This window comes from Lutjanus erythropterus, chromosome 21 (assembly GCF_056507025.1).
Source record: "Lutjanus erythropterus isolate fLutEry1 chromosome 21, fLutEry1.hap2, whole genome shotgun sequence".
NCBI classification, from domain to species: Eukaryota; Metazoa; Chordata; class Actinopteri; order Lutjaniformes; family Lutjanidae; genus Lutjanus; species Lutjanus erythropterus.
Window position 1 is genome coordinate 19441835 of NC_139337.1, and position 12719 is coordinate 19454553.

Genomic DNA, 12719 nt, shown 5'->3' on the forward strand with positions numbered 1-12719 from the left:
TTCCGCCCTCTTTATCAGCAGGATTCACAGAACCATCATGGTTTTTAGAGACGGAAAATAAAGCTGCCAATTCACTGGCTGTGCAAAAGTTTCTCCACATCCCTTTCAACTAATGTTTCAATAGTTGAACATGAAATTCTTGGGAATTGTCACATTATAAACTAGATTAGATTTCATGATGGCTGTGGTTACACATTGACTGTAACTCCACCCAGAATGTCATGTAGGTACTTGTCCGTGGGTACTTGGACAGTATAAATATACCTGATAACCAGCTGAAAATGAACATTTGAGACTCATAAAAGCAGGCAGTTGACTTCTCTGTTAACTTCTACTGAGCTTGTGACAATGGCTGGAGGATTCAGTGAGACAGTGGTGGCCACTTCGGACATTAAGAAGATTTGTAAGGAGGTGAGATTCAGTCCATCTTCATTCTTTACAACTTCCACACACGACTCTGTGGTTTGCATTAACGTCACATTTGCTTTCATTCATGCACAGCTGAAGGATGACGTAGAGAAAAGGACAGGACAAACATATGCAAAGTGCGAAGCACTTCAATACAGGAAGAAGGATGAAGGTACAAGTGGAACAATCTTCATCATCAAGGTAATTAATGTCATGATACAATTTTAGAAAGAAAAGAAAGAAAGCCTCTTATAGACTGAATTACTTGTGAGTCATTAAACAGATCTCTGATGCTGGAACATGTAGATGAACCTATTTATTTAGACGTTCAATTTTGTCCCTGCAGGTTCATGTGGGAGGAGACAATTACTTTCATCTGAAAGTCCTCCAAAACTCTGATGGGAAGAGTCTACTGCTCGATCTACAGGATGACCATGGCAAAGACAGTCCCATCATTCCTTTCTGATGTGACAGCCTGTTTTACCTGGTCACTGCCTCCAGGCTGCAGCCTCAAAACAACATACTCTTCTTCTTTATTCTGAAATAACGATACTCCTTTACAATGATGTTATAGGCAGTGTTTCATTTCCAATGTATTCATGTACTGAGGAAGTTGAATGAAGTGTCTTGTAAAGGAACAATAAAGAATACATCAGAGGATGAGAGTTATTGTGATTTTTAATTACAAGTGTTGGTTTTCAGCTGTTACAAAGTTGAATCAGGTCCACCCGAGCTCCTGCAAGAGAAAACAGCAGAGGAAAACCGAAAACCAGATGAGTGGGCCATCAAATAAATGTGAAGTCTGATTTCTTGTAAATCACTTACTTTACTAATAAACAATGTGTTCAACTAATTGAAGAAGTACATGAACCGACATTGTTATATCCCACTTAAACTTTTGACCAAGCTGTTTGTTTGTAAATACAAGAAAAAAATGAAAAAGAGATTGACTGATTGCAGAAGAAGAGCAACTTTGATTTTTAATGCTTGACTTAAGCAGCCCTTTGTGACACCAAAATGTCACAGAGCCAATATTATAAGACCAATAATAAAGCTGAAAGCACAACAATCCTATGCTCCCTAGTGTCTTGGGTCTTTGTAAGAAAAAAAATGTATTTTTCTTTTAGTTTTCTTGATCCACAATAAAATGAATTCACTGAAAAGGAATTGATTGATTGGTAAAATATTCAGCTTGACAATATTAATTTGTGAGACAGGAGGTTTTGCCTATCAGTCAGAATTCTGTACTGTTTGCTTATATTACTTTGAGGAAAATTTGTTTAAATAGATCAGAAAACTTTTGAGTAACATTCATTCTGAGGTGTTTAAATTGATCTGAAATAGCAAATGGTAAAAGGTATTTGTGTGTTGTCGTGCTTTGAGTTTGACTAGGAATTAGAGATGCACAATAAATATCGGCTCTGATAAATAATCGGCTAAAATTGGTCTATTCAGTTATATTGGTCCATAAAGATCAAAAAATGTAAAATTATTGTTGACTTCATCGGTATCAGCCACGAGGAGGAGGTGATTATTGGTTATTGGTATCAGCTGAAAAAAAGTCCATATTGTGCATCCCTACTAGCAATAATATACTTCTGGAAAGGTTACACTTTTATCCTGATGCCATCCCAAACCTTTTGTCAGATTAATTTTTATGTAGAAAATATTTAGATGTTGTAATGAATGACAGATTAAGATTCAAAAATATCAGGACTTTCTCACTTTTATTGAAGAACGAGACGAGCCTGAATTTCAGTTTTTATTAAATTGCTGATGAATTATTTTTAGTGTAAGTCCAGTTTGTGCCTGTTGTTGAACCAAATTATTATTAATTTTTCCTCAAATGTTAATGTTGCTTTGAGGTATAATTAAGAAAATGTTTGTGACATCAACTTAGAAGAAGATCAGGGTTGTGTTTGCAGGTTGCTTGGGAATCGGAAAATCCAAGGAGAGCATACGCCACCAGTTTGACTTTATTAGTAATTCCATCCTCACTGTTAACAATCTGATACAGTATAAATAAAATCTGCAGTAATTCCAACTGATCCCTCACACTAAGATCAGCAAGACAGTTTATAGCCACAAATCCATCATATTCAACCATTTTCTCTGTAAGCAGCGAGTGTTTTTTAAAATGTGTACTCTTTAAAAAAAAAAGAATAAATTTAATTTATGGTAAAATAAAACAGGGTGTGATTTTAAGGATCTCTATCAGGTCCTTGATATGAAAGATGTGTTTCACAGCAGAGGTTTTGGTAGTCATAGCAGCAAATGCCCAGAGGTATTTGTGAACATGAATAAACTGCTTTCCATCTAAGTGAGTCATTTCCAGGGAACTGATTGTGTACAACACCTACTTGTAACGGCTGTAATGTTGAGGCTCACATGGAACAGAGCGATCATAAAAAAATCTCACTTCTCTTACTTTCAGGTCACCACAGCTTCAAGTTTAATCCTGTCTGAATATCAATCATAAAGACACGTGCTTTAAAACATCTTTTGTAGCACATCTGTGGATTAATTTATTCCCAAAATACTATTTGGTCATCGGCTTCAAATACAAATATACAGTATGTGTATTCTTTAAATAAGTACAATGGTTCTTGACACCAGAAACTGTATTTTTCAAAGGTAAATGTAACTAGTGCATGTAGTAGTGTGTAGTGTGCTTTTTGCTTACAGTCCACTTACTGTCCCTCCAGGAAGTTGCAATTTTGCAATCGCAACAATTAATGTAATTTCCACCAATCCCAGTGAATTCTGCACAACATTGCAATGTTTTCTAATCACCACAACATTTCCACAAATTTGACCAATCATCATAGCTTCTTGTGAGTTCCATCAATTATAGCATTCCTCACACAAACATCATAAATGTACATCTCAATGAACCAACTCCATGTTTTATTATTTACTAATTTTTGTATTTTTATTATTTTATTTTAGAATGTGTGCGGAAAAGAACACAAGATTTGTCATTTTTAATGACCTTTATCAATGCTCTGTGCAGTTTTACAATTTAGTGCTGTTTTGTACAGTGACTGACAAGGGCAAACGCGCTGCATATAAGAAAAGAAATGCAAAAGGAAAACACTGCATATTCAGTCATACAGCAGAGGTGCTCCAGGCCTCAGACAACGGACGTATCAACATATGGTATGGAGCAACCGAGGGAGTGAGTGAGAAGAAGAAAGTTATGGTTGGAGAAGAGTTTCAGTTGGGAAACGGCACATAAAGAGGTATGTTTTCTTTTTTCTTGTTTCTTTCTTTCTTTCTTTTTTTTTGCTTTTTCATAATACTGTAAAAGATTAAGACTAAATGTAAAAAAATAAATCTGAATCTTAATTTCTTGCAACTTTTTGACAGTGGAAAGAAGCTGTAACATAATGTTGGCATATTATCAATTTATAAAGTTAATATGGCAGCAGTAGCATTCATTTAGAGTTGAGTTTTTGTCCACCTGGTGAATGTTAAGTCTAGTATTAACTCTCTTTTGTCTCTGTTTTGGTCTATTTAAGCATTTATTAACATAAAGGTATTGATTATAGGTACTTTAAAGATTCATCAAATGATCAGAATCTGAATTACACAGTTTAAAACATGCAATTTTTGGGAAGTGTCACAATGCAAGCTGGAATTTGGGAATAATTCATAAAGGATGAGCAACACTAACCACCTCTCTGACCACTGACCTCTCTGTTAACTTCCAACTGAGTCTAAGTCTTCTAAGCCACGTCCTGAAAAATGCAGAGGAGGGTCACGGACAAGAAGATCCCATCATCTCTTTCTGATGTGATCACACAGCCTGTTTCACCTGCTTACTGCCTCCAGCCTGCAGCCACATAACAACATTCACTGCTTCTTTATCCTGTAATTATTATACACAATAATATTACTTTACAGTATTGTTAGAAGTATATGAAGATGTTCATTGTTGGGGGCAGCAATAAAGGAACAATAAAGAATGTGTCACAAAATGAGATTCACTGTGATTCTTATTCTTGTCTTATCAGATTTCATGACAATCCATCCAAGAGTTGTTGAGATAATTTTGACTGAAATAATTACAAATGAATAAAGAGAGCAAACAATGTCTCACCACCCTTTAATATTCTATGGACTATAAGGAAATCACTTTATTGACATAGAAATAAAACCGAACTTCTTCAGAAACACTTGGACATTGTTAAGATAAGATAAGCAGAGCCTTTATTAATTCTGGAGAAAGAAGAGGTCTTGCATACTACAGGCCTGATCACCCTGACTCTGTCTGCACATGTATGACTGTGTGCTGAAGGACCTCTGTGATTGACAATTTTTAAAAGACCTTGAAAAACTTTTTTTTTATTATGGCTCCATTCTGGTGACTGTCATGTCCACAGGCATTTGATTTTCAGCTTGTCCCATTCTTATGGACGTGATATCTCACAAATGCCGTGAGGGAATTTCTTCACACCTGACACAGTTGTCCACTTGGACTCAAGGACAAACTGATTTTGGTCAAAGTTCAAAGGTCAGTGTCACAGAGACCAAACACGTTTAGCCATAACTCAAAAATCTATTCAGTAATTATGACAAAATTACTCACAAATATTTAGTAGGATATAATGATGAGGTGATGACATTTCATATCTAGAAGGTCAAAGGTCAACTTCACTGTGAAATCATATTTTTCAGCTCTCTATCAGTCCTCTGTCCTCCTCTGTGAAAATAGTCTCTAACTGAAGACAGCATGTTTCTCACTGGAAATTATAAATGGTCGTAAGATATTAATAAATAGTCATGTATTTTACATTAGTTGTAAGCAGTTACTGGATATTGACAAATTGTGAGCCCACACTGATGTATGAAAACTGAGTTATCACTTGTTTATAACCATTTATTAATGATGTTTACCGCCTAATTAATAATATAACTATTATCCAGGTTTTAATCATTTATGAGTGTAGTCTTATTGTAAAGTGATACCATTCAGATTCAGGGTTTTTAACCTCCAAGTCTACACACCTTGATGTCCTTCAAACATGTTTTTGTGTTATTTACTGCCAGTGTTATTAAAGTTTCACACGATACAGTCTGTTAATTTACTCTGGAAGTCCTCAACACTGAAAGTTTCCCATAAAAGACAACAAGATGGTTTCAGGTACAGACCCTTGATTAGAAAACATTGCAATGTTGTGCAGAATTCACTGGGATTGGTGGAAATTACATTAATTGTTGCGATTGCAAAATTGCAACTTCCTGGAGGGACAGTAAATGGACTGTAAGCAAAAAGCACACTACACACTACTACATGCACTAGTTACATTTACCTTTGAAAAATACAGTTTCTGGTGTCAAGAACCATTGTACTTATTTAAAGAATACACATACTGTATATTTGTATTTGAAGCCGATGACCAAATAGTATTTTGGGAATAAATTAATCCACAGATGTGCTACAAAAGATGTTTTAAAGCATGTGTCTTTATGATTGATATTCAGACAGGATTAAACTTGAAGCTGTGGTGACCTGAAAGTAAGAGAAGTGAGATTTTTTTATGATCGCTCTGTTCCATGTGAGCCTCAACATTACAGCCGTTACAAGTAGGTGTTGTACACAATCAGTTCCCTGGAAATGACTCACTTAGATGGAAAGCAGTTTATTCATGTTCACAAATACCTCTGGGCATTTGCTGCTATGACTACCAAAACCTCTGCTGTGAAACACATCTTTCATATCAAGGACCTGATAGAGATCCTTAAAATCACACCCTGTTTTATTTTACCATAAATTAAATTTATTCTTTTTTTTTTAAAGAGTACACATTTTAAAAAACACTCGCTGCTTACAGAGAAAATGGTTGAATATGATGGATTTGTGGCTATAAACTGTCTTGCTGATCTTAGTGTGAGGGATCAGTTGGAATTACTGCAGATTTTATTTATACTGTATCAGATTGTTAACAGTGAGGATGGAATTACTAATAAAGTCAAACTGGTGGCGTATGCTCTCCTTGGATTTTCCGATTCCCAAGCAACCTGCAAACACAACCCTGATCTTCTTCTAAGTTGATGTCACAAACATTTTCTTAATCCCCATAAAAGACAACAAGATGGTTTCAGGTACAGACCTGTTTTTGAATGTGGTAGGTATTAATTAAGTGTGGAGAACCTGTAGCCAAGCCACAGATGATCTGTGGGACAAATAGTGCGACTAACAATTTGAGGATTTTTCCACCGACAAAAGCTGTCAGCAAGAAAATAACATGGGAACAGTGAATTAGGGTCACTATCACATTTTACTTATTCCAGCTGTTGCTGTTTTTAAATTGGTGGACGTTGCATGAATTCAGTACCCTCCACAAGAACCTCAAGGTGGACACTTTAATCCACTACATGTTCCACATGCCACAGACTCTATCTGTGGTTTGGCTGCTGATTTTCCAAGCCTTGGTTAGAGTCAACTATCCTGTGTCAATATAATTTTCAATGATTTCCAAATTTGATTTCCAAATGATTTCCACATTCATTCCACACTCATCTGTGGCTTGGCTACAGGTTCTCCACACTTAATTAATACCTACCACATTCAAAAACAGGTCTGTACCTGAAACCATCTTGTTGTCTTTTATGGGAAACTTTCAGTGTTGAGGACTTCCAGAGTAAATTAACAGACTGTATCGTGTGAAACTTTAATAACACTGGCAGTAAATAACACAAAAACATGTTTGAAGGACATCAAGGTGTGTAGACTTGGAGGTTAAAAACCCTGAATCTGAATGGTATCACTTTACAATAAGACTACACTCATAAATGATTAAAACCTGGATAATAGTTATATTATTAATTAGGCGGTAAACATCATTAATAAATGGTTATAAACAAGTGATAACTCAGTTTTCATACATCAGTGTGGGCTCACAATTTGTCAATATCCAGTAACTGCTTACAACTAATGTAGAATACATGACTATTTATTAGTATCTTACGACCATTTATAACTCCAATTGGCTGAAATGTCAAAGTAAACAATATTGCTAAAGCATTGTAACAGTGCATCAATCAGGTATGTTTATTATATATGCCAATTAAACGTTTTGAATATTATGATATGCTGACTGTGATTAAATGCTTGTATCACAGGCTGCATTCACACTGCAGTCAAAAGTGGCCCAAATCAGATTTTTTTTTGGTCATATGTGACTTTTTTTCATGACAGTGTGAAAAGCACAAATCACATGGAATGTAATCTTTTCAATTCTACTTTGGGCCTCAACCTCATTATCATCTGCTCATGAATTTGCTGACTTCCTCTGCCCATCAACAGAGGCTCATCAGGGTTTGGCCACTGTTGGCAAGACGCTTGCAGCAGAGTCTGGCTTGCTTTGGCTCCTGAGTTGGCAGCTTGGTGCGATAAAAGTGGTAATAGAAAAGCAAATCAGCGCAACACTGTGTGACTCAGCAAAATGCCAGTGCCATAGCCCCATGTGTGTTTCTCACAGTATTGACAGTACTCACCAGAGAAGTGGATTGTTTCCTTTACATCCCTCCTCTCTTTACTCTCATGATGTGACTTCCAAAAACATTACTCCTCTGGTCAGCAGTCAACATAGACAGAGAGAATAATTGTCTTACTGTAACAATGTGATCGGCTCCTTTTTTTTTTTTTTTTTTTTACAATATTTTAAAAAAGCTAAATAAATCCTTCTAGTTTACACAAAGCTTTGATTTTTTTTTTAAACTTCATTGTGATAAAGTCTTGCCATTCAGAAACTTCTGACAGGTGACTGGAGGAGGAAACATGTTCATAAATACCTGTGAGTTTAAAAACAGGGTTGAGGAACATACAGAGTGTAACCAAACAAGGAAATACACGAACATTAGGTTCTGTCTGCCAACTTTACTGAATTAAACAAAAATAAACAAGACTAACAAGCGTCTACAACCAGCGTACAGAATTTAACCAAACAAGGAAAAACACAGAAGTAAACTCTGGCTGCTCTCCTGACATTAACAAGTTCTTTTAACTGAAAAACTGCAGCCTCATATAAACTGCTCTGCTACTTTATCACTAAATCATTACACACAATATGTATAATATTTTATATACAGTTGTGTGTGTGTGTGTTAACAGGTGAGGATATTCAGTGTTCAGAGAAAGGAAGTTCAATGCTTTATTTTTTAAAAGGAACATTTTAAATAAAGCAACAGAAAATGAAATGTCTCACAACTGTTGCTTTTGTCTTATTCTTGTTCAGATTGACAGATTTATAACACTTCTTACATGTGGAGTTTTGACTGCATTAACATATTTTTGTGTATTTTAAAGTTGTCAAAACAATCACCTGAGACTGGACATTGTTAATGTAACGTACAAGCTTGGTTAGAGCCCACCCCGATGAGCCAAGGGTGGAAACCTCAAGAGATGTGTTGACTGGGAATTAAACTGAGGACATTCAGCTGCTGTATCCATTCAGCTACACGGCCCATTAATGTACGGTCATGTAGCTGTATTCATGTGTTACATAAATCTGAACTATGTGTAAGAAACACACTAATGTGACACACTAATGTCAATTTCTAATTTCTGGAGGTTTACCAGTGATAAGCTGCACATTAATAAACTGTGCTATGTTTTCTTCTCTTGTGTGGTAATCAGGGGAAAAGTTACAGCGCTGCCAGGGAGAGCTTGCACACAGAGAACAAAAGAAAGAATTAGACTGGAGTTTTGATATTAAATATTTATATTAAATACATTAAATATCTGTATACATAGTGAAAAAAAATCAAAGTGATCAAAATCTAAATGTTGTGATTTGAAACAAACTTTTTTCCATTGTTTCTACAATCTAAACTTGACACTTAGAAATGAATTCATATTAGAGGAACCATTATCATCATTATCATTACCATCATGTATATTTTATTTTATCATGTGTGCTGAAAAGATCATTGAACTAGCTGTTTGCCGAGGCTGAGCTGTGCCTTAAATGTATGAAGAATGTAGGAATGTAGGCTCACATTGCAGTTTTTATAGGAATGACCATCAAAATAATTGTCTTTAGATTTTGTCATCATACATTTTACTATCTATCAGAGCTTTTCCGCCCTCTTTATCAGCAGGATTCACAGAACCATCATGGTTTTTAGAGACGGAAAATAAAGCTGCCAATTCACTGGCTGTGCAAAAGTTTCTCCACATCCCTTTCAACTAATGTTTCAATAGTTGAACATGAAATTCTTGGGAATTGTCACATTATAAACTAGATTAGATTTCATGATGGCTGTGGTTACACATTGACTGTAACTCCACCCAGAATGTCATGTAGGTACTTGTCCGTGGGTACTTGGACAGTATAAATATACCTGATAACCAGCTGAAAATGAACATTTGAGACTCATAAAAGCAGGCAGTTGACTTCTCTGTTAACTTCTACTGAGCTTGTGACAATGGCTGGAGGATTCAGTGAGACAGTGGTGGCCACTTCGGACATTAAGAAGATTTGTAAGGAGGTGAGATTCAGTCCATCTTCATTCTTTACAACTTCCACACACGACTCTGTGGTTTGCATTAACGTCACATTTGCTTTCATTCATGCACAGCTGAAGGATGACGTAGAGAAAAGGACAGGACAAACATATGCAAAGTGCGAAGCACTTCAATACAGGAAGAAGGATGAAGGTACAAGTGGAACAATCTTCATCATCAAGGTAATTAATGTCATGATACAATTTTAGAAAGAAAAGAAAGAAAGCCTCTTATAGACTGAATTACTTGTGAGTCATTAAACAGATCTCTGATGCTGGAACATGTAGATGAACCTATTTATTTAGACGTTCAATTTTGTCCCTGCAGGTTCATGTGGGAGGAGACAATTACTTTCATCTGAAAGTCCTCCAAAACTCTGATGGGAAGAGTCTACTGCTCGATCTACAGGATGACCATGGCAAAGACAGTCCCATCATTCCTTTCTGATGTGACAGCCTGTTTTACCTGGTCACTGCCTCCAGGCTGCAGCCTCAAAACAACATACTCTTCTTCTTTATTCTGAAATAACGATACTCCTTTACAATGATGTTATAGGCAGTGTTTCATTTCCAATGTATTCATGTACTGAGGAAGTTGAATGAAGTGTCTTGTAAAGGAACAATAAAGAATACATCAGAGGATGAGAGTTATTGTGATTTTTAATTACAAGTGTTGGTTTTCAGCTGTTACAAAGTTGAATCAGGTCCACCCGAGCTCCTGCAAGAGAAAACAGCAGAGGAAAACCGAAAACCAGATGAGTGGGCCATCAAATAAATGTGAAGTCTGATTTCTTGTAAATCACTTACTTTACTAATAAACAATGTGTTCAACTAATTGAAGAAGTACATGAACCGACATTGTTATATCCCACTTAAACTTTTGACCAAGCTGTTTGTTTGTAAATACAAGAAAAAAATGAAAAAGAGATTGACTGATTGCAGAAGAAGAGCAACTTTGATTTTTAATGCTTGACTTAAGCAGCCCTTTGTGACACCAAAATGTCACAGAGCCAATATTATAAGACCAATAATAAAGCTGAAAGCACAACAATCCTATGCTCCCTAGTGTCTTGGGTCTTTGTAAGAAAAAAAATGTATTTTTCTTTTAGTTTTCTTGATCCACAATAAAATGAATTCACTGAAAAGGAATTGATTGATTGGTAAAATATTCAGCTTGACAATATTAATTTGTGAGACAGGAGGTTTTGCCTATCAGTCAGAATTCTGTACTGTTTGCTTATATTACTTTGAGGAAAATTTGTTTAAATAGATCAGAAAACTTTTGAGTAACATTCATTCTGAGGTGTTTAAATTGATCTGAAATAGCAAATGGTAAAAGGTATTTGTGTGTTGTCGTGCTTTGAGTTTGACTAGGAATTAGAGATGCACAATAAATATCGGCTCTGATAAATAATCGGCTAAAATTGGTCTATTCAGTTATATTGGTCCATAAAGATCAAAAAATGTAAAATTATTGTTGACTTCATCGGTATCAGCCACGAGGAGGAGGTGATTATTGGTTATTGGTATCAGCTGAAAAAAAGTCCATATTGTGCATCCCTACTAGCAATAATATACTTCTGGAAAGGTTACACTTTTATCCTGATGCCATCCCAAACCTTTTGTCAGATTAATTTTTATGTAGAAAATATTTAGATGTTGTAATGAATGACAGATTAAGATTCAAAAATATCAGGACTTTCTCACTTTTATTGAAGAACGAGACGAGCCTGAATTTCAGTTTTTATTAAATTGCTGATGAATTATTTTTAGTGTAAGTCCAGTTTGTGCCTGTTGTTGAACCAAATTATTATTAATTTTTCCTCAAATGTTAATGTTGCTTTGAGGTATAATTAAGAAAATGTTTGTGACATCAACTTAGAAGAAGATCAGGGTTGTGTTTGCAGGTTGCTTGGGAATCGGAAAATCCAAGGAGAGCATACGCCACCAGTTTGACTTTATTAGTAATTCCATCCTCACTGTTAACAATCTGATACAGTATAAATAAAATCTGCAGTAATTCCAACTGATCCCTCACACTAAGATCAGCAAGACAGTTTATAGCCACAAATCCATCATATTCAACCATTTTCTCTGTAAGCAGCGAGTGTTTTTTAAAATGTGTACTCTTTAAAAAAAAAAGAATAAATTTAATTTATGGTAAAATAAAACAGGGTGTGATTTTAAGGATCTCTATCAGGTCCTTGATATGAAAGATGTGTTTCACAGCAGAGGTTTTGGTAGTCATAGCAGCAAATGCCCAGAGGTATTTGTGAACATGAATAAACTGCTTTCCATCTAAGTGAGTCATTTCCAGGGAACTGATTGTGTACAACACCTACTTGTAACGGCTGTAATGTTGAGGCTCACATGGAACAGAGCGATCATAAAAAAATCTCACTTCTCTTACTTTCAGGTCACCACAGCTTCAAGTTTAATCCTGTCTGAATATCAATCATAAAGACACGTGCTTTAAAACATCTTTTGTAGCACATCTGTGGATTAATTTATTCCCAAAATACTATTTGGTCATCGGCTTCAAATACAAATATACAGTATGTGTATTCTTTAAATAAGTACAATGGTTCTTGACACCAGAAACTGTATTTTTCAAAGGTAAATGTAACTAGTGCATGTAGTAGTGTGTAGTGTGCTTTTTGCTTACAGTCCACTTACTGTCCCTCCAGGAAGTTGCAATTTTGCAATCGCAACAATTAATGTAATTTCCACCAATCCCAGTGAATTCTGCACAACATTGCAATGTTTTCTAATCACCACAACATTTCCACAAATTTGAC